The sequence below is a fragment of the Monodelphis domestica genome, chromosome 5 (genome assembly GCF_027887165.1).
Source record: "Monodelphis domestica isolate mMonDom1 chromosome 5, mMonDom1.pri, whole genome shotgun sequence".
Taxonomy (NCBI): Eukaryota; Metazoa; Chordata; class Mammalia; order Didelphimorphia; family Didelphidae; genus Monodelphis; species Monodelphis domestica.
Window position 1 is genome coordinate 116,942,899 of NC_077231.1, and position 23,157 is coordinate 116,966,055.

At 37.1% G+C, this 23,157-nt stretch overlaps 1 protein-coding gene across 5 annotated transcripts in view; it reads left to right on the top strand.

Annotated features, from left to right (window-relative positions):
- Positions 1–23,157, top strand: part of ETV6 (ETS variant transcription factor 6) — a 326,203-nt gene that overhangs the window by 66,731 nt on the left and 236,315 nt on the right. The window contains exon 1 of one of the 5 annotated variants that reach the window (XM_056799157.1): positions 9,297–10,262. The exons of 3 other annotated variants lie outside the window; for them this stretch is intronic. The gene's annotated coding sequence lies outside the window, so the exon portion shown is untranslated. One more of the 5 variants, XM_016425935.2, reaches the window with a different exon arrangement.

Here is a 23,157-nt window from a genome sequence, read left to right on the forward strand (position 1 = left end):
ACCTCAGCTCTGGTTTTTGTCATGGCTGTCTCTCCTTTTAAAAGGTGGCATCCAAAGTTGTAGAGCCCAGATGCTCCCAAACTGGCCAACTGATCATTCTGGTTGGTGTTAATGGACCAGCCAGGTAACATGAGCTCACATTTTATCAGGGAGATGTCATCAATGAAAGAACAAAATCCCACGTGTAATATCACCAAAGATGTTTATTTTCTATCTATCAGTGCCAGGACACATTGACCATTAATGAAGTAACCTTGACCAGGTTCCTCTCGGATGTGTTGTCTATATCTCCCATCATTTCAGCAGATTTTCAGAACAGTTCTCAGGTCTGCAGATTAACTTTCTTTTATTATGTTTTGGCTTGTCAGGCATGACAGAAAGAGCGCTGGATTAGGAAGTTAGAGACCGTAGTCCTGGTTCTGCCACGAATTAACAACGTAATCTTGACATCTGTTCTGTAATGCTCTGACATCTGTAAAATCAGATAATTGGACTAGAGAACCACTATGGCCCTTCTGGCCCTAATATAATTCAATAAGGGGCTTTAACCTTCTAAAGGGAAAAGTAGGAAAGTATTTAAAAATTCCTTCTATCTTTTCCATTTCTGGGTGTGTGTGTTCTTGTCAAATGGATGCACATATTAATGGTGATGCCTGCCTGTCTAATGGCTGGAAAAAACCCTCATATTTACAAGAGTACCCAAAACATCCTCTTGCTGACACATTCTGTCTTCTGACAGAGAAAATGCTAATAATAATTTTAATCATAGCTCACATTTTTTATAGCTCTTTATGCTTTTATGGAGTGCTAACAAAGCAAAATTACACAGATGAGAACTTGTAATTTTCCCACCTGTAACTTTGGAAGGCTATTGCTTTGTTGTTTCAAGTTTGCGACAACTGCCGACTTTGTCTACTGCCTACTGCCAGGAACCATCCCCTCAGGATGGGAAGGGAAGAGGAAGTTCAGCTGGTAGGACTTAGTCGGGCAAGATGTGAGCAAAAAGCTTATCATCACTTATTCTTCTCGTTCTTGTGCCCTGCTGGATATAGGCTCTGGTAGGGCATAACTCCAGAGTAGGGAGTTTAACCTTTTTTCATGTCATGGGTCCTTTTGGCAGTCTAGTGAAGCCCATGGAACCCTTTTCAGAATCATGTTTTGAAATTCATAAAATAAAATACTTAGGATTATAGAGGAAAACAATCTTATTAAAATGAAGATATGTTTTTCCCCCCATCCTAAGTTCAAAGATCTTGAAATCTACCCACCGGAAACTTTGGTCCATACATCTTTCCTGATTTTATATATTAAAAAAAAAAATATATATATATATATATGTATATATATATATACCCTCCTGATACTCCTGCCCTCTCCCCTCTTTATCTCTTCTCTTCCATTGATGACATTATAGAAGAGGATGTAGTAGGTCCTACCAGGAAAGACTACAACATTGCCTAAATTTTCCAATGATACTTGAAAAATCCTATAGTAATCTACAAAAATCATCAATCAACAAGGATTTAGTAAACACCTATAACATGATAAGCTTTGAGGAATCATATATAAAAAGGAAATAATCTCTGCTCTCCAGAATCTTACTTTTTCTGTGGGGAGATAAGCATATGTATAATAAGTCACTGGAATGAATCAAAAAAAGCTTCATGTAAGAGGTGGTCCTTAGGCTGCATTTTGAAGAAGAATTTGATATCCTTTAAAAGGTGGGAGTAAGAGGAGATCATACAATTGAGGCTTGGGGAAAGGAACCGAGACAGATGGAGTGGTTGAAGAACAGCTCTCTTGTTCACTGGCCATTAATTGCATAAACTAGCTGCCAGGTTAATTTACGTAGAACTTTATTTTTATTACTATTTAGCTTTTTTTTTTCATTTCTAAATGCCCATTGACTTTCAGAAACGTTAACATGTTTCATGGTTAGAAAAACCTATGAAACTGAATGACTTCACCCACAACCTTACATGGAGTGGCCCATCCTACCCCCCAACTGCCCCCAAGCCACACAGTACCCCCAGGGAGCATGAGCTGGGTAGCCCAGTCTCTGACTTGAGATTTATTTTCCATGACACCAATGGCTAACTCCTTATCAATGGGCTCATAGTAGGGAAAGAACAGATATCATTGTTTGTTAAACCAGACTGGCCTTATTTTTCCTTCTACCTGCACAATGATCTGCTTGCAAACTAATTAGAGCATTTCCCCAATGGTGTTGGTGATCTACTTCTCTTGGTGCAAATTAAACATTTCTCTGGGCTTCTGGACAGTTTGTAGTGTCATCTCAGGAAATGGCAATAAAGCTGCTGTCCCCTCTGACCTCTTTTAGCAGAGTAATATGGAAAATGGGCATTTCCCCTATAATACATCCCCAACTTTACATTTTATTTAGCTTTAGTTTTATTTTTATTATCGTTGAAGAAATTTCCTTAATATTATTCAGTATTATTCCTTGGAGGAATAGTCTACATTTTTATATGATCTTATTTCCCTCTTATGTCTCAACTTTTTTCCCCTTTTGAGCCTCAAATGTACATAATAAAACTTTTCCACATTGAGTGTTTTAGAAATATTTAGAAACTGAGATGAATTTTAAAGCTGGTAATGAGTTGGCAGAAGCACAGTACTGAGAATCAGAGGTCTAATGTTTTAAATGACCTGGCTCTGCCATTTGACTAACTTTTGAGAAGATCATTTCACTTGCTCTCAGTTTTTCATCTGTAAAATGACAATTAGATATATGATGTTTAAGATCCCTTAGAGCTCTTAAAAATCAAACTTGAAACACAGGCACTTTTTGGAGAAAACTGGCATCCTTGGCAGAACCATACCAGACTCTTTTCTTAGCTTCATCAAAGCCTACTCTGCATCATACCTGGAGTCTTCTAGGTCAGTTCCAATCTTCAAATCAGAGAAGCACATTTGCCAAGCGAAGGGACCAAGAATGTCTGTATGCCAAGCTGCAGCAGCTGTAGTCCCAGAAGCAGCTTCCATCTGGGGCTCTATTAACAGCTGGAGTGCTATTAACACTACTGGGTTTCCTTTTCCCTTTCAAGAGTTTTATCTGTTCAGCTAATCCTTTTGGGTCAAAAACTTAGCTCTCCTTTTTTCCCTCTCCTCTTAGAGATGTTCTAAGGCTTCTAATTTCTGTGGTAGCCAACCATTTAAATTTACTGGAGGATTTTTTTTTTGTTCCAGGGAGTTGATTTAATAGTATTTCTTTTCACTCATCATAAAACAGAGCTTGTATAGGATAATGCAAGTAAGAAACTGAAGGTAAGGTTAAGGATAGATATTATGTAGATGTCACTAGTAAAAGGTCAAACCAAAATATAATTGCCTGTAGTAAGAGAATATTGAATAAATGCATGACGTGCTTTTATTTACAATTTTATTGTTGAGACTAATTGACTTGTTAGAAATTCTTCCATGGTGGATTCATGAATGGAAATGTACAAAAGAAATTAGACCTGACTACACTTTGATGTATTAGCACCTTTAAATCAAGGTATGGAAGGTATTTAAACTAATACAAAATGAGCTCTGCTATGGCCATGTAAAGAGAACTCTAATTTATCAATTGACCCTGTTTTCAGTGTTTCTGATTGGTGTTAGTCTTTTAAAATATAAGCATGTGGACCACTAGACCATGGTTTTTTTTCCAATCTCTACATAGGTTCAGGGTTCTAAGAATGGAAAGGGAGTCTTTATATTCCTTTCTAAGTTCATGCAGCTGTCTTGTGTCTATGACTCTCTCCCCTCTACTCCCAGGAAGTGGAGGCTAAAGTTTCTTTCCAAAGAAGTAACACCAGAATGTAAATTTGGAGATCAATCAGTTAGCAAGTATTGAGTCACTGCTATGTGAGCTGGGGAGCTCCTGAAATCAGGGTACTCCTTTAATTTGTTTTCCCATGTCATGAAGTTCTCAATGCAAAGTCAGATTCTTACTTTTCTTGTGTTTGTGTTTTTTCTTCCTTTCTAGGATTCCCTAAAGATTTTTCCTAAAGATCAACTTAATGCATTATTAAAGAACCTTCTTATAGGAAAATGATAGCAAAAAACCAGAAATAATAAACACACTTTCATTTCCTCTTTTAGAAATTACCTTCAGAAAGAAAAACAAAAACTCTTATACTAAAAGTTTGAATGACATGAAGTTCTAAATCTTATTTTTTTAATAAGAACTCTATAAATCTTCATGTGGATGCCAACAGGACTATTTTTTATTTGTGGATGAAGCTGACTCTTATCAATAAAAAACTGTTTTCCACATGTCCTATAAAGAGAACCCACATTGCTATTGCATTTTTGGTGGTCTTTATTGTTGTTTATACAGTATTAATGCCAATGAACAAATACTACCTGAACTTTTTTTTTCTTTTTTTAAGACAGGATGATATGCTAAACCAATGAAATGCTCTACTATGAAAGTTTAGGGCATGATTTTTTCCCCCACCAGATGCCATGTGAAGTCCCAGAGGTATAGAATGTTATCTTTGTAAATCAGGCAGCTGTGGCCTGGATAGTCGGCAAGCTCTTTCTTGAGGGAGTTTGGCTACTTCCTGGTTCTTTCTGGGATAGAAATAAAAGCTGCCAAGTTCCTTTATCCTGTGACTTTTTCCGCTTCCTCTTAGTAAAAAAAAAAAATAAACCAGGAAGTATGAAAACAGATGCCCAAAAAAGCCCAATTGAACAAAGGAATTTGTTTCATTTTGTTTTTTGTTTTAAAATAACTGAACATTTACCTCTTTTTGAACTGCCAAATAATGATGTACTCAGTGGTCATAGGGAAATAAGAAGAGGATAAATTACTTTTTTTCTCAGGTCATATGTTTATATCAACTCATTTGTTCTTTCAGAAGCTGACCTTCCTGAAGGCAGATCAGGATGCAGTTCCTGTCTCCTCCTAGCATGTGCCTACTCAAATTTTTTAGAACTCAGTACCAATGAGAGACGACTTTTACACCATTGCAAATTCTCTATTTTAGATACACGGGTATCCCAAAAGTCTTACTGCAGTTTTGAGCTTCAGTAGTATAACTACAGGCTACAAACTTACCCAAAAAACATCATTTGAAATTGTAATTTTTGAAATTTTTTTTATACTCAGTTGTTTCTTTTTTCCTACATCTTCAGTAATGCTTTATTTTTTTTCTTCCAATTACATGTAGAAACAATTTTTGGCTTTCATTTTCTAACATTTTGAATTCTATATTTTCCTTCGACTTCCTTCTCCTCCCCGTACATTTTTTTAGTTTTGTGAAATTTGAATAATACATTTTAAATTTAATTTTCTAGATGACACTTTCTTAGACCAAGAAGGAGGGGAGGTCTGGTCCAAAAGGAAGTCTTCTCCCTTGGCGCCCCCCCCCCCCAATCTATCTCCATTAGACTTTTTCGTGATGGGCGCCATGTCAAAATAGTTGTGTCTACCTCAAAACCTTGTTATTTGGATGATTTTAAAGGTAGTATTACAAATGCAATCCTTTCAAGTCATTGATCAGCAGCCAGTGAAAGTTTTTACAAAGTGAAAAAATCAACTGGAGTGGAGTTTTTTAGCCAGGAGAGAATGATTAGATTGAATTTGAATAAGAAATATGTATGGCTAGGCAATAATGCTTCTTCAGGGCAAGAACTATTCACCTTCCCCCCATTTATTTTCCTTTATTCTTATAATTCCATGCATGGTACATAATAGGCGCTAAATAAATGCTTATTGGTGAATGAATTAGCTCCTCCTAATGCTTGGCTTCAGAGAGATGAGAAAAGAAATGAGGTGGAAGCTTCAGAGAGCAAGTTCCCATTGCATGTAAGGAAAATGCCTTAACTAGATTTCAAAAATGGAATAAGAGATTATGGGTCTTCAGGCAAAGGCTAGGCTGCATGAGTTTGTCTGGAATACAGAAAGAGATTTCTGTTTCAATATATGGTTTGGACTAAATGAACTTTGAGACCTTTTCTGTTGCCAAGATTATACGAAGGAGCTTACATTCTCCTTGGGAAGACAGGACATGTGTTTATGTGTATGTGTGCATATGGCTTATCTTTTCATAAAGTAGGATAGGATAGAAGGAGTAATATTAACAACAAATGTGGTAGGTATTCAGCAAGCGGGGAGATCATTTTGGACTTAGGGCATCTAGAGAATGACTAGGTAAGGACTTGAAGGTTGGATAGGACTTGAAGGTTGGATAGATGCAAAGGGAAGTTGTGGACATTATTATTATGAATGTCTTAAGAAGATGCCTGGAGGAAGGATGGTGAAAGCTAATCATCAGACCAAAATGGCTGGAATATTATGGGGAATATAAAGCTAGGGCAAAGGGGAAGAGAACAGGACAAGCAAGTTGTGACCAGACAGTGTAGGGCATTGAATGTCAAGCTAAGAAATTTGATTTGATTCTGTAAAAAAAAGCATGAGATGCCTCCAATAATGGATGGTCTAAATTTTTTTTATTTTTAAAATCCTCAACTTAAACATCCAAAGAGCGTTTTCTTTTCCTTTTCCTTCCTTTTTTTTTGGGGGGGGGGTTAAACAAAGACTAAGACATGTTTACTTTGTACTCTACCCAAAGGTCTTCCCTTCTGATCTTTGACATCATGTGTATTTCTATGATGTGTAACTTACTTATCCAGTTGTTTTTTTAGCATCTTATGGAGTGAATGGCAGTTCTAAAAATATCTTGGAAGCTACACCCCTTAAACAACGCCTGCCTCCCCTTTTTCTGGCTCCATGACACCTGATACTGCCAACTTTCTCCTGAGGCAGAGCTTTAAGACACAAATTTTCAGACCCTCTTTTAATTTAATTTTTAAAATGTTTTATTTTCCTACAGATCCTTTTTAAAATAATATTTTTCTCTAGCTCATCTGGTGCCTTTCTCCCCATCCAAATATCCTTGCAAGTTTTTGCTAGTTGGCTAGTAAGTATGACTGGTTTGTTAATTGATTTCCTTCCCACGCAGTAGAACACAAAGAATGAATCCTAAGTGAAACAATTAATTTCATCCTTTTTGATTTAAAAAAAAACAACTCTACACACTACTTTTTACTGAATTTCCTTCTGTTCATTAAAAAAAGAAGTTATAATAGCCCACTTCCTCCTCCTTTTTGCCATCACTATTTCTAACCCCAATTAAAGCCTAAGAGAGAAAAAAGAACCCCCTTGTAACAAATTAAGCAACATAAATCCTTTTCCTGTTGCATTTTTGCTGACTTTTTGTCCAGATCTGGGATGAAATATATTATTTATTTTAGTTTCAAATTAGATTTTTAAATCATTTTTCAACCTGTTGCAAACTTTAGGATTTTTCTAAATAGTTATATAGGAGCCCGGTAGCTTACTTCCTTTCAAGTATCCATCCTAGCCCCAAAGTCCTAACATAGACATAGACATAGACAAAGACACAGACATTTTATACATATATAAAAATATGTACATACTTAGAGACATATATTTTTAGGGGAATGACATAAGTGTGAAAAAAATGAATCTTAAAGAAATGTTTTAGTGTTATGCATTTTGTAGTCATTACTGTGGAGCTTTGGCTGATGAGCAATCAGGAATTTTAGTGGCTTTGATAAATATAATTGTCAACTGGAAATACCCTGAGGGTCCCTGGTTGCAACTATATTTCCTGTGCTTTCCAGTTCCATTTAAGATAGGTAATATGCTTAACAGGGTTTTTTTCCTACCTTCTACTTTCCTCAGCCTTTCAGATAATGACATAATTTCTTTAGACATGAATGTAGATATAGACATAGAAACTTATAGTTGATAAAATATTGTTTTTATTTTATGCTTGACTGCAGAAGAAATCCAAAATTAAGGAAATAAAACCTTAGAAAAAAACAAAAAATGATTCCAAAGCATTATGTTTGATATTAGAATGATATACTCTGTATAGAACTTTTAAAATATAAATTTGTCATAGAGTGACTCTGTTTGCATACTTGACTTACTTTTATAGGTATCAGATATCCAGAATCTCTTCATCTAGAACTTGAAACTCTTCTATGCTAATTCTAGAGCAATCTATGAAGTCATGTGCTAGGATTTGAGATCAGTTTTTTTTTTTAATAGTGTAAATTTTAATAGAAGTACAGCTTTTTAGAAAATGCAGGTAGATAAGAATTTACCTGTCCTGTGACTTATGTTCACCACTTCTTTCTGATAATTGTTTGATTTTTTTTAAACCCTTACCTTCTATCTTAGAGTTGATACTAAGTATTAGTTCCAAAGCAGAAGAACCCTAAGAGCTAGACAAGTGGGGTTAGGTGACTTGCCCAGTGTTATACAACTAGAAAGTGTGTGGGGTCATTTTTGAACCCAAGACCTTTCATCTTTAGTCCCAGTTCTCAGTCCACTGAGCTACCTGGCTGCCCTTAATTGTTTGATTCTTGAAGGGCCAAGCTTTCAGTAGTTTGAATCTTAAACAAAAGTTTTTGAAAGTCTCCTGTGTTTTTCATTATTCCTTTTGAAAGGTGATTTCCCCACAATCATTACAGTCAGGAGAGAGAAAAGCTGGGATATGAATGAAGACCCTCTGATTTCACATTTTCTGCCTTTTTCTCTGTATTGCCTCCCTAGTGATAAAAGGCAACACTCTTACACTCTTCTCTACTTTAAAGGTCATCTAGTCCAACCACTTCATTTCACAGGTAAGAGAAATAAGACCCAGAACAATGAAATGATCATTGTTGTCTTTAACCAGCCTTTGGAGAAACTGGTTACTTGGCTTCCATGAAATCAGTTTACTGGCATACAGTGAGGTCAGACTTTAATCTCTCTTCTTTAATTGCTTGTGTCTAGAAGGTACAATTCTTGCCATCCCTAGCTCATATTTTATGGTGGGTTTTTGTTTGTTTGCTTGCTTTTGGTAAAACTTTCATCTTATGAGCAACCTCTGGATATTGTAAGAAGTGTGTAGTGATGTGGAGGGCACCAAAAGGATTCTTTTTTGCCTTTCTGGGTCTACTTTATCAGATAATCTGTTTAGTTCTGGGCAATTAGATATTCTAGATGTGATCATCTGCTGATGACCTCACATTTTGAGAACTTAGAAGTTACAACAAGAAACCCCAGTTACTTTCCACGGGATTTAGTCTAGAATTTCATTTTGGACCTCAGGATAAAATTATTTGTTCCCAACAATCCAAAGAATGAACCAGCCTGATGAAAATGTGGGATGGGTAGGAGCTTGGGTTGGGGAAGAGGTCACTAACCATATCCTCAACTTCTTTGTAGATGAAAAAAATATGTAGTTAAAAAGTATTTGGGGAAGATCTTACTGAGATTATTAACTGGGAAGGAGGCCCAGAACTCAGCCAGGCAAAGGAAATGTATAGTGTTCAGCTATTAGACATAGAGAAGATTCTTTGGCTCGATTTCGAAGTGGTGCTTATTAGCTTTGGAAGAAGTCAGTCTAAACTCCAGTCATAGACTGGTACCGTGGTATAAGGTGATACTGTGGAGTACTATCAGGCAGGGGAGAAAAATGGAGGAGAGGTATGCTTGAGATCCTAATACAAGGGGCAGCTAGGGAGCTCAGTGGATAGAGAGCCAGACCTGGAGATGGGAAATCCTGGGTTCATCTATGACCTCAAGATGCTTCTTAGCTGTGTGACCCTGGACAAGTCTCTTAACTCCAGTTGCCTAACCCTTACAGGTCCTCTGTCTTCAAATAGGTACTTGGTATTGATTGAAAAACAGAATGTAAAGATTTTTTTTTTTTACGAATTGTAACACAGAACCCTTTCTCCAACTTGTAATGTAATTTCTAGCATTCAGATTTAGTAAATATTTACTAAGTATTTGTGTATAAATGAAACACTTCAGGGCAATACCATTGGTGCTTGCTATTATCTATTAGGACTAGAGATTTTTATTGTAGCTTGCAATAAAAAATGTTTGGATACTTTAGATCTATGATGTCTCACTGTTAGGAAGAGTGAATTCACACTCTAATTCTGTATAACTCTAGTCCAAGTCTTCCTGTATTGCTTGTAGTCCAGCCACACGTTCCGTGCTTAGAATTATTTATTAACTGACCGTCCAAGAAAATCTAAACTAGCCAGTGCCCTTCCTCCGCAATCTGAACAGGCGAGTGAGGACAGTTTGTGGAACAGAAGAGATAGCTCTGCTGAAGAGAGAGCCAAAAGCACCAATGAACTTTGGCACAGGTCTTCTGTCCCCCTTGCCACCTCATCATCAAGTCTCTCTCTTGGACCACCTAAGACATCTCTGATTGGTAAATAGCCACCAGGGAGGTGAACTTAGAGAGCCTAACTCCTCCCTCATTACTTCATCCCAGGAAGAGGCGGGTCTCAGAAGGATGCCAACACACCTCCTTCCTCTTTGCCACTGGACTGGGTCACTGTAGTCCAAAATGGCGGCTGGAGCTTATTGACTTCATTACCTAAGAGAGTTCTTATTTACAGATAAATAAGGAGGAGGTCTCCACCCTGTCTGTAATAAAAGCCAGCCCAGGTAAATGCCTTGGGGCCCGGGAGTAAATGACTTTGAAGCTGACTGACCTTCTGAACCCAAAGTTTGAGAAAAGTTTCACATAAAAATCATTTTGATTCAATATTAATTTCCCAAACTGTATATGTGTGTATATATGTGTGTGTACACATATTTGCATTATAGACAAATGTATAAATGTGCATATTTTGAAAACAGTTCCTAATATGTATTGATACTGTTTTTAAACTCATGATTTAAAACAAAATCTACCCTTTAAAAAAGATTTTGTACATATTGAAAAGTCTTTGCTGACAAGAGTCTTGTAGTCAGGCAGACTCTGGTTAAACCCTACTTCAGACACTTTATTAGAAGCCTGCCTCATGCCATTTATTCCCGATTTATAAAATGAGGAGATTGGATTAGATAGTAATAATAATAATAGCTATCATTTATAGAGTTCTTTGAATTTTATAAAGTATATTGTTTGGAAAACATACACTATTTTTCATTTGTTCATCACAGTAATCCTTGGAGGTAGGTACTATTATTACCCCAATTTTACAAATGAAGAAACTGAGACTGAGTGCTTAAGTGACTTGTATAGGCTAAATAAGTGCCTCTAATGTAAGGTTCAGACTCGGGTCTACTAGGCTCCAAGGCCAGTATCTACTCTCACCCAGCTGCTACCTGTCCTTCTAAATCAATGATTCCTCAAGCTCCTTTCCCTCTTCTCCCACTGTCAAGGTTTTACTCAACTTGTCCTCATTCATAAACGATATTTATATTCACTGTCATTAGCAGTAAACTTCCTTGGCGCAGATATAGACCCAATATTTACAGGTTTCCATTTTCACTTGCCACTGTATTGGGTCACAGATTTAGAGTTGGACAGAACTTTCACATGCTGTCTCATTTTACAGATGAGAAAACTGAAAACCCAAGGGTAGTGAAGTACCTTGCCTAAGGCCATTCAGAAAGCCTCAGAGGTGGGATTTGAACCTAGGTTCTCTAAACTCCATCAACTGAACCATGTTGTCCATTTTATCCCAGACCATTACAAGCACGAGCCCTCTTTGTTTTCTCATAACAAGTAAAGTGCCTCTGCTTGGCAGGAACTGCCCCCTGAGGTTTAAACTCTACCCTCCCCATCTCTTCTCCCTTGTCCCAACTTACCATTAAAGAAAATTATTTTCCCTATTACATTAGCCTAGGGCTAAGTCTTGGATCCCTCCCATCAACCAGTTATAAGCATGCCCTCACTGCACTCAGGGTATTGTCTTGGGTGCTATTTGAATATATATTGGAAAGTAAAAATAATCTGAATTTTTCAGAAACTATAAGGGGAATATTGAGGGCAAAAAGTTGTGAAAAGGATCCTTAAGAATAAACAAGATGTGGGGACTTCTGGGTGGCTCAGTGGATTGAGAATCAGGACTAGAGATGGGAGGTCCCAACTTCCTAGCTGAGTGATCCTGGGCAAGTCACTTAACCCTTATTGCCTTGTCTTTAGTGCTCTTCTGCTTTGGAACCAATACAGAATATTTATTGATTCTAAGATGGAAGGGAAAGATCTTTAAAAAAAAAGAAAAGTTTTTTTTTTTTTTTACAAGGTGTTCTCCAAAGACTTAGTGGTGTTCTCCAAAGACTTAGTGGAATGTTGTGCTTCAAAGCTCTTAAGAGACTTTTTTTTGAGACATCCAGGATGTGGTGTATCCATGGGTGACACACTCCTGTAATCTTAGTTTCAGAGGATGGTGAAAATGGAGGATCTCTCAAGCTCAGAACTTCCAAACTGCAGTAAATGCAGCTGACTAAATCTGGTGACCCTCCCATGTGTAGGTGATGATGGTGGTTGTCTAAGGACATGTGAACTGGCCGAGGTCAGGAACAGAGCAGATCTAGACTCCAGTGTCACTCGATGGTGGGATTGGGGCTGCTTCACTTCTAGACTCCATAAAAATAAATAAATAATAATTATATATGTGAGTAGGTAATTGCATCTTTGTAGAGCAACACATGACTGAATTCTGAATTGGTTCCAGTGGTTGTTGGGGTTAGGTGTTGGCATTTTGACTGTGAGAACTTCATGGAAGAAGGGAGTTTGAAAAGTTGCATTTCCATAATTCTTTATAGTTGCCCTGCCCATTCCTTCTCAGATAACACCAGTCCTAATAAGCCATTTCCCAGGTGTAGACAAGGTCACACAGCTGAGCAGGTGTCAGAACCTGGGTGTTAAACCTTCACTTTTGATTCTGAGCCTCCATTCTCTCTGCACTGCACTATGCTCCTTCTCCTTAAACATTTGAAAGTCATTTCTAAGTGGTGGGAGGTGTAGACTACTCAGTAAGCTTATTAAGTAAAAGAATCTTCCTTTTCTTGATGGAAAGGTGAATTTCCCTCCCAGGGTTGGGAGGAGGGCAGCTTAGGAGAGGTTCTGGTTCAGTGTATTTAATGTATTATCTTTATTGTCATAAAACTTTTTATTTTCTGCAATAAGACTTGAGAAAAATGTTTTTAAATGAACGTGTTATGCTAATGGTTCTGTTGATTGTATACTTCAATCAGTATAATCAGATTTCTCTCATTTCAATGAAGTCTTTAAAAAATGACACAAGATGGGGCTAATTGAAAATTGGTTTAGTTCAGTTTTGTTTGAAGATGACAGACAGTGCTGAAGATGTAGCTTGAGTAGTGTACGAGATGGGATTTAAAACATCTAGTGCAAATGTTTGTGAAGCTGACACTGATCTAAAATCCTAAACAAATCTGTTTTAAAAAGAAACCATACCTTATTTGGTCAAAAATTGTAACGGTTAAAGAAGGATTAGTGTAGATAATAGGAAGAAAAACAGGATGGAAGAATACTGTATTTAGAGAGGGAAATGGGAAACTGAACAAGAGAGCGAAGTCTCTAGATAGTTGTGAAACAGCTGAGTGCAGAATTTTGAGCCGGGAAGTTCAACTCCTTATTAGACACTTATTAGCCATGTGATTTTGGGTGACTCTTAGCCCGAGTTTTCTCCACTGTAGAATGGAGACGATAATAAAACCTTTGTCCCAGGGTTGTTGTGATGATTAAATGTGATAATATTTGTAAAACACTTTGCAAAACTTAAATATTATTTTTAACACTAATGGGATGATGATGATTGATGTGGAATGGGGAAGACTGTGATGGTACAGCTGAGAGAGAGGCACAGAGACAGAGACAGAGAGAGATTAGCTGTTAGATTAGGTTTTAGCCTAAGATTTCAACAGTCTCATAGCCCTGTCTGGCTTGTTTCTCTTGGATTTCTAGCTGGGTTATTTTACTGGATTTCTTTCTGAGGTGAAAGAGACTTGAGAAGCCATCTAGCTTCAGGAGTTCATATACCAGAACAAGAATTCCCCTGAATATCCCCTCAGATCGCCATTCTTGCTCCAAGTTCTTGCTACCAGGTTCACTCTGCTATCTTCCAAGGCAGTCCACTTGACTTTGGGATTGTTTTTTTCCCCCCTTTTTTATTTATTTAAACTGCATTTGCAACTTCAACCAATTCAGGCATGCTAAACATAGATGGTTCCTTGGTATGGTGTGCTTTGTTAGGATTTTGACTTTTCTGAGTCCACCCCCACTTCCCCAACCTCAGCCTATCAATGTCTTCCCTACAGTGTGATGTGCAGAATTTCATAGAACTTCAGATGTGATTGATCAGGGCAGAGTGCAGTGAGATTCTTAACTCCCCATCCTTGGACTCTGTGCTGCCTCCTTGAGCCTGAAATCTTGCATTAATTTTTTTTGTTTTAACTGGAGTTTTACAAACTCCTGAAATATGGTCAACTTACATCTGACTAAAACACCCAGATAGACTAGCTTGTATTTTAGTCACACCTTACCCATCTGGTACTTGTCAGGTTGATTTTTGGAGCTCTAATGTACAATTTTGCATAGAGCCTTATTCAATAACGTCTTATTAGATTTGACCTAATGTTCCAGCCTGCCAGTATCTGTTTGGATTTTGACTGTCATCCAGTGTGCCTCCCAGCTGTGTGTGCCATTAAAAAAAATTATGTGTGCTACTTTGCTTTTATCCAAGTTATTGATAAAAAATGTTGATGGTTTCTTTATTAACAAAGATTTAAAATGGCATATGGATCACTTCTTTAAAGGACTGATTAAATTTTTAAATTTGTGTCTGATCACTTCTTTAACATGTCCATTTATTTTTAGTCTATTCCTTTCTAGGTAATTGATTTTTTTTAATCTTGAATATTAAAATTTTTCTTTCATTTCATCCATTAGCCTTTATACTATGTTTTGTTGGTTTGTAATTGAGGGTTATTTATTTCCTAATACAGTTTTGTCACGTCTTCATTTTTTGCTCTATTCTTTTTTATTTTTAATTTTTAAGATTTTGTATTCTTTTAGGTTACATTTACTAGTAGTTACTTTATTGTCATTTTAAAAATTGTCGCTTCTATCACTGTCTTTGATAAGCCATCCTTGTCATATTTTGATCATATTTCCCTTTTTTATTCTTCTTGTTCAATCATTTGTCAGTTGGGCCGGACTCTTTGTGACCCCTTTTGGGGTTTTCTTGGCAAAGATATTGGAGTGGTTTGTCATTTCCTTCTCCAGCTCATTTTTACAGATGAAGAGACTGAGACCAATAAAATTAAGTGACTTGCTTGGGGTCACACATCTAGGAAGCATCTAAGGTGAGATTTAAATTCATGTTTTCCTGACTTCAGGCCTGGACTTCTGTCCACTGCATCAGCCTACCTACTATTAATATTTCCCTTAAAGATTATATTAATTGAATTTCTGCTTTTTGTCCTTTTATGTCCTATTCTATGATCCATTTTTATAAATGTTTTTGCTTGTTTTAAATAAAAAGGGATTTCTCCAATAAAGTTATCTAGTTCTCTTTAAATGCTTTACCCAAAGTCATGCTTACAACTCCTGATTTTCTGGAGGTATATGCATTTTATTCCAACCTTTAATTTTAAACCTGTCTTATTTTAAACAATAACAATAATAGCTAACTTTTACATAGGCACAGTGCTAAAAAAGCACTTATTTCCTTTGATCCTCATGACAACCTTGGGAATGGGTGCTATTATTATCCACATTTTACAGTTGGAGAAACTAAGGCAGATAGAGATTAAGTGACTTGCCCAGGATTATATAGATAGTAACTATCAGAGCTAGGATTTTCACAAAGTGCTCTAAATCCAAAACTATCACCAAGGCTAAGTTCCCCATCAATGAGGTATTTCATTTTCCTTTTTTTAATAGAGATATTTAACTCAAATTTTATCAGGAGGATTTTCTACTCTTAGACAATTATGAGCCTGAGTTGGTATCTGCTTTCCGTACCTATCTCAGATATCTGTCCTTAACTCTATCTGTTGTACTTAATTCCATATAATAATTAAGCGTTTTTCTTTCCGTATGGTGGGGAATTTCCATAGCCTCCAGACTCAGGAACAGTCTTTAAATACAGTGGTTTGCCATGCCCTTCACAGAAGGAATAGCAGTTTCAATTTGATTCTTATTCCTTCATCAAAAAGGTGGAAAAGAGAGGATGACAGGGCAGATAACAGTCCCTGTTTGACCTAGTGGTTAGCTTAGGGATTGGAGGAGTCCTAGAGGCTGGCTGTTTACCAAAAGAGAAGGCATGGTTAAGGTCTAGCCCTCAATCACCCTGACTTAACTCTTCTCTGAGGTTCCCTCCAATAGTGGGTATAATATCTCTTCCATAGAGGGGGCGTAGGGTGGGGAGAAGGCAGCATATATGTGTCTCAGGAGGGTCTTTTTTAGTTAACTTAGCTTTTGTGATTAGTTATTAAGGTCATTAATCATTTGCCTTAATAACAGAGAATCTGGCCTCTCAAGAATACGGTCAAATATTATTTTATACAAATGCCAGATCCTACAGCATAAAGAAATGCTGCTCTCTCCAGCATTTGGGAAATCTATTTTGCAATAAAAGGGAACTATCTAGTTGATGCTATAATTGAAGCCAGTAGAAGAGTCTTTTGTGTATAATAATACTGGGAATACAGTTTTCAAAACTTGTCCAGGGAATTTAAAAAGGGAAGCAGGAATACTTAAACAGTGAGTGATAAATGTGCACCTATTAGGAATGGTAAAGAAAGACTTTTCGCATTCTTGGAAGGTTGACTTCTAAGCCCCTTGAAGATTCCATGATTTTCTCTCTCTCAATACATTGGATAAATTTCCTTTTTTTCAGTTATCAAGCATTTATTTTCTCACCTTTCCCTTCAGCTTAAAAAAACCTAGTTATACATTTCCATGGAAAACAAATTCTAGATATATATATGTCTTAATATGTATCTCAATCCATCATGATTGTGTCAGGAGGCAATAATTCATCATTAGTCTTTTGGCTGGATATTGCATTGATCAGAGTTCCTAAAATCTATGAAAGTTGATTTACAGTATTATTGTTTTAATTGTCCTGGTTCTGCTCACTTTACTCTGCATTAGTTCATGTGAGTCTTCCCATGTTTATTTGAAAGAAACTCTTTCATCTTTGCTGTTGATATTTTAGGGTTAATATCTTCCTTCAGTTTTATGCTTTGTTTTTTCCCTTCCATAATTGTTCTTTCTTTGCGGTCATCTTTTTTTTGTTTACTCATTCTTCCAGATTTACTTCCTGAATTGGGATTTTTTTTCATTGCCAGGCTTTTCACATTTATATTTGGGCATTATATTGCATTTCTAGGGCCCTGGTGTTATGTTCTAGGACTTCAACAAACAGAGATATGGCTTGGACCATGAACCTACACTTCCATTGCAGTCTGATCTGGGACAGAGTCTTGTTGCTGCACTCCTGGTCTCAGATTTGCAAGCTCCTGACTCTAGACTATGTAGGTTTACCTCCAGTTGGAATTCCAGTAGACCACTAATGGTCACAATCCCTTGTCAGCTAGCCAGAAGGTTCTGCAGGTTCAGAATGACAGTATTTCAGGTTCCTCAGCTCCCTGCTCTAGTGACTCACATAGAAAGCCTCACATGGGCTGTATCTTAATACACGTCCTGACTTGAGATCAGTGGCACACTGCTGTGCCTTTCTTTTGTTCTTGTTCCTTCTCCTCTACTTGATGTCAGGCCAGGTCTGAGATATATTCACTTTATCAGTAATCTTGCCTGCCTGGCACTCACTCAGCCCCAGATCCATCCTTCCCCTGAGTGCACATCTTCTCCCAAGTCTACTTGCTAAGAGCACAGCCCCTGTGCCCTGGGCTCTAAGCAGTGCAATTGTGGACTGACTTTTTTGGGGGAGGTAATTAGGTTCTGTCCTTGCTAGATTTGCAACTGCCCCTCATTCAGGAGCCTAACCACAGGTCAGCCTCTTCCCAGCTTCAGATTTCTTTCCTGCTCCTCAGGCTGGAAAAAATGACTCATGTTGTTTTTCCTTGGATTTCCCATTACTCAGTCTAATCCACATCCCTGTTGGGGTAGGTGTGGGGGGGAATTGGACTGAACTTCTTCCTCTTGTTCTGCCATCTTGGTCTCTCTTTCCTATCTCCCTTTTCCTTGAGATGATGATAAGCTAATTTATAAAAGCAATCTTGACTTTCCACCTCAATATGCCACTCGCACATGTATTTCTTTGAACATTTTTGAGATCCCAGAGTGTTCTTGGAGATAACACACTTCATGAACAGAAAAAGGACAAGGTATAAAATAACAGACGAACAGTGATTAAAGCAAATTAGTCTCGCCATTAGGACAGGGTTTTCCCTGAGATCTATTTCAAAGGCAAAAGTAAAACCACAATAAAACATTCCTGAAAGCTTACACACTTTATTTTTTGGGAAAGCCCTCAAAAGGTATGATTCAGTCAGTCAAGAGTTCTTCATGATCAATCATTCAATTAGTCAATATTTATTAAGCACCCACTATGTGCCAGGCCCTGTGCTAAGTGCTACTAAGCACCAGAAATCATAATCTACCTTTTTAACTCTTATTTCTTTTCTATCCACTCAATTTTCAAGTACTTGTAACCTGCCTTTCCAATCCAGTATATAATGTAACCACTCCCTTAAAGGTCACCTGGTTTGCCTTGTTTGCTAAACCTGATGGACTTTTCTAATTTCTTTGACCTTACCTCAGTTGACATTAATTCGTACATACTTCTCCTAGATAATCTAGCTTTGCTGACTCAGTTTTTTCCCTAGTTCTCTTCTTGGCTCTATAATGGGGCCATCAGTAGCTTTTTATTGTCTTGCTCATAACAGTAAAATTTTTTATTAATAATGATAATCATTTATATAGATTTGTACAATTATTTCATTTGATCCTCACAACAACCGTAGGAAATAGGTACTATTATTATCCTCATTTTACAGTTGGGGAAACTGAGGCATTTAAAAAAAAAGTGACATGCCCAAGGTTAGTTAAGTATCTGAGACCAAATTTGAATTCAGGAATTCTAGACTCCAGGTCTTCTGCCTATCCACTGTGCCACTTAGGGCTTGGAAGGGTTGGCTTTCCATTTAAAGGAAAATTTCTAATTGCTCCCTTCTCTACATATACATATTTTCATACATATGAACCATCTAATCACCAGGTAGTTTTAAATCTTTCTTCCCTATGTTCTCTCCTTCCTTTTGCTTTCCTTGACTATTATTTCCTGAACCTAGAATGGCCTCTCTAGGGACTGCTATGTGTCCAAGTTATGTCCTCTTTCCCTCCTCTTCTACCCCATCCTCACTAGAACTATGCAAAATGGAAATAATATTGTACCTGGAATATGAAGACTTGTGTTCAAGTCCCAACTATTCCATTAATTAATTTTGTAACACTAGTGAATTTATTTCTTTTTTTGGGGGGACTCATTCCTTTTAAGTTGAAGGGTCTGGGCTAGATGCCTTAATTACTTTGGAGAGTTTTCTCTGTTTCTTGAGGTAGTAGCTAACTAATCTAATAATGTAATCGCATTAAAATGTTGAGTAATAACAGCCTTTATTTCTTCTCCAAATAGTTTTTACTGGTAGCTTTCAGGAAATATTGCCCAGGTAGTAGAAGGGTGGTGCTATATTTGATCCAGAACTCTTTGTTTGCAGTGCCCTTTGAATCTTATAATTTTAATGACATCTATTTTTATGCCTTTTGTCAATCATGCCTCCAACTTGTCAAAGTATCTTGCTGAACTTGAATTTTTTCTAAAAGTCCATTCTTTTATGTTCTTTAATCTGAACATTGAATAGATATTATATGCTGAATTTTATATGAAATACACAATGTATTATGTAGCTCTTACATATTTAGGTATATCTATAACTAGTTCTATGATTTTATTTTCTCAGTGCATACTGTGATTGATTTTAGGCATATGTTTATATGATTAATAATTTAAAAATCCGTGATTTCATCGGTTTGAGTATTTTATATATTTTTTCAGCTTTCAATTGTTTTTCAAGGTGTCTGAGTCTTTATGACCCATTTGGGGTTCTCTTGGGAAAGATACTGGAGTGGTTTGGCATTTCCTTTTCCAGCTCATTATACAAATGAGGAAACCAAGTCAAAAAGGGTTGAGTGACTTGCCAAGGTCACATAGCTAGACTAGATTTGAACTGAGAAAAATGAGTCTTCCCCCCTCCAGGCCTGGTGCTCTATCCACTGTGCCACCTAGCTACTCTTGATTTTATACTCCAATGAACAAATACAAATAACCCATGAAAAATGCTTTGCAAATCTTAAGGCACTGAAAATGGTAGTTATATTCTTAGCAATACAACAATCTAAGACAATCCTCAAAGATTCATGATGAAAAATGCCATCTGCCTCTAGAGAAAGAACCAATGGAGTTTGAGTGTGGCCTGAGGTATACCACATTTCATTTTATTTCTTAACTTTTATTTGTTTGAGTTCTCTTTAATAAAATGACTAATATGGAAAGATGTTTTATACTATTTTATTTTTATTTTATTTTATGTTTTATACTATTTTATACTATCATACTTGTTATCTCAGGGAGAGGGGAGAACACAGAGGGTTTGAAAGTGAGAATTTGACTGAAACTATTAAAAAAAGTTTAAAAATTGCATTTTCATGTAATTGAGGAAAAATTAAAGTATTTCTAAAAAAGAAGTTAATGCAGATTGCAATCAAGTCATATGCATATATGATGTATATGTACATATGAAAAACATAAGAACATAACTACCTATGTATGGGTGCATAACAAGGAAATGAAATGAATCAGTATGGGAACTTCCCTGATGCAGATTGAAACCCATCAGGAAAGTCATAGCTAGAATGTCCATGGGAGATAGATAAGGGATACTGAAGGACTTTGAGTTCTTGCCATATGAGGGTAGATTACAGGAACTAGAGATATTTCACTTGGCAAAGTGAAGACTTATAGGGGAATGTGGTAGTTGTCTTTGAAAACTTGAAAGTCAAGGCTGTTGCATGAATGTGGGATGGATTACACTTGTTGTTTTTGGTTCTAGAGGGAAGCTCTAAGAACAGGCGATATAAGTATGTATGTGTATATATATATATATATATATATATTTAAATATATATTTAACTTCCAAATTTAGGCATGGTGTCAGTGTAAAAGTATCTGTTGCCCATTTAAGAATTGTACATTCACATGGGTGGTCTACCTTCTCTACTTGTGGTGAGGCATTGATAAATATCTCTGAAATATTGGCCACTCCTCTCCCAAGAAAGACTTTGTCTGGAGGGGAGCAGGAGAAGACTCACAAGGCTATCCTCTTCTCTGAGAATTATGTCTATCGGCCCATCATGGATGGTGAAAAGAGTAAACCCATTTATCCAAATAGTGAACAAAAATTGGAGAAGTTCTGTAAATTAGAAGAGGAGAGAATGCATAGAATGAATGAGCTCTCCTCCTAGGAGCAAGCCATCTCATTTCAGCCAAGGGAAATTTCCTGAAGACTTTAGGGAAGCAAGCTGGAAATCAGTGTCATGTTGAAGAGCCAACTTTCCTTGACAGGTCTGTCTTCTGGAGTCATTTTCCTCTTTCCATCTGATCTCTCTGTGAAGACAGTCAGGAACCACATGTATCTCTCTCCCATACATAAAACAGCAATGAATAATGCTGTAATGTAAATGCTCACAACTTAAGTTGTGAGTTTGACCCATAGAAACATAGTCTAGACAAGTGTCTTTTTTTTTTTCAGTTGATAAACATCCTTTTATTTTTCAGTTATTGACCCCTCAAAAAGGGTTGCTATAAATATTTTTAATCATATAGGACTCTTCCCTCTTTTTTTTTCATGTGTGGTGGTTTTTCTTTTTTTTTTTTTTAATTTTATAGTATTTTATTTGATCATTTCCATGCATTTTTCATTAAAGACAAAGATCATTTTCTTTTCCTCCCTCCCACCCCCTGTGGCCGACGCGTGATTCCACTGGTATCATATGTGTTCTTGACTTGAACCCATTGCCATGTTGTTAGTATTTGCATCAGAGTGTTCGCTCAGAGTCTTTCCTCTGTCATGTCCCCTCAGCCATTGTAGTCAGGCAGTTGCTTTTCCTTGGTGTTTCTACTCCCTCAGTTTGTCCTCTGCTTATGGATAGTGTTTTTTTTCTCCTTGATCCCTGCAGATTGTGCAGGGACATTACACCGCCACTAATGGAGAAGTCCATTATATTCGATTATACCACAGTGTGTTTGTCTCTGTGTACAATGTTCTCCTGGTTCTGCTCCTCTCGCTCTGCATCACTTCCTGGAGGTTGTTCCAGTCTCCATGGAATTCCTCCACTTTATTATTCCTTTGAGCACAATAGTACTCCATCACCAACATATACCACAATTTGTTCAGCCATTCCCCAATTGATGGGCATCCCCTTATTTTCCAATTTTTGGCCACCATAGACAAGTGTCTTAAAGGCTAGCCATAATATACTTTGTAGCTAGGAAGAGGATTAGATAGGGATCCAGGGGACTTGGTTCTGCCACTGACTTTTTGTATTTGAAAAATCATCTCAGTACTGTGGGCCTCAACTTTCTTATTTGGACAGTATGGAAAACCTTGCCTCCAGAATGATTTGGTTTGGGATAGAGGGGGTAAAGGTAAATGGAGTAAACAGGTGCGGATATATCATATCGTTCACATAATAGGTGATAAAGAGTTACTGAAATAGCAAAATGTTTTAACTTCATGTTGGGCTTTGATTATAATGTTTATCAATGTTTCAATGAAGCGAGGTTGGGAGTTTGTTCTAAGGTTAAAACCAAAGCTACAACCCAAATGTTGTGCCAGCTCCTATAATTTAGTCTCTCAGTGTCTTTCTCACTCTCTCACTCTCTTTTTCAGTCTCTTTCACTCTCTTTCTCTCTCTCTTAGTCTCTCTCAGTCCCTCTCCCCTTCTCCCCCCTCCCCTTTCTTTCTCTGTCTGTCTGCCTGTCTCTATCTCTGTCTGTGTCTGTCTGTCTGTCTCTCTCTCTTTCTGAATTTCCTAATAGCCATGAGTCTGGCTTCTTTTGGAAGAAAGTTTGAGGCATACAATAATATTCCATTGTATTATATCCTAGGATGGTCCTAGTTTCTTTCAGACCTAAACTCGGATTGTTCGCTGTTAACCTTCCTAGTCTTTTTTATATGATACATTTGGGGAAAACAAAAACCATCTGCATTTGGAATTGGGGAACCTGAATTCAACTGTTAGCTGTAACACTTAGAAA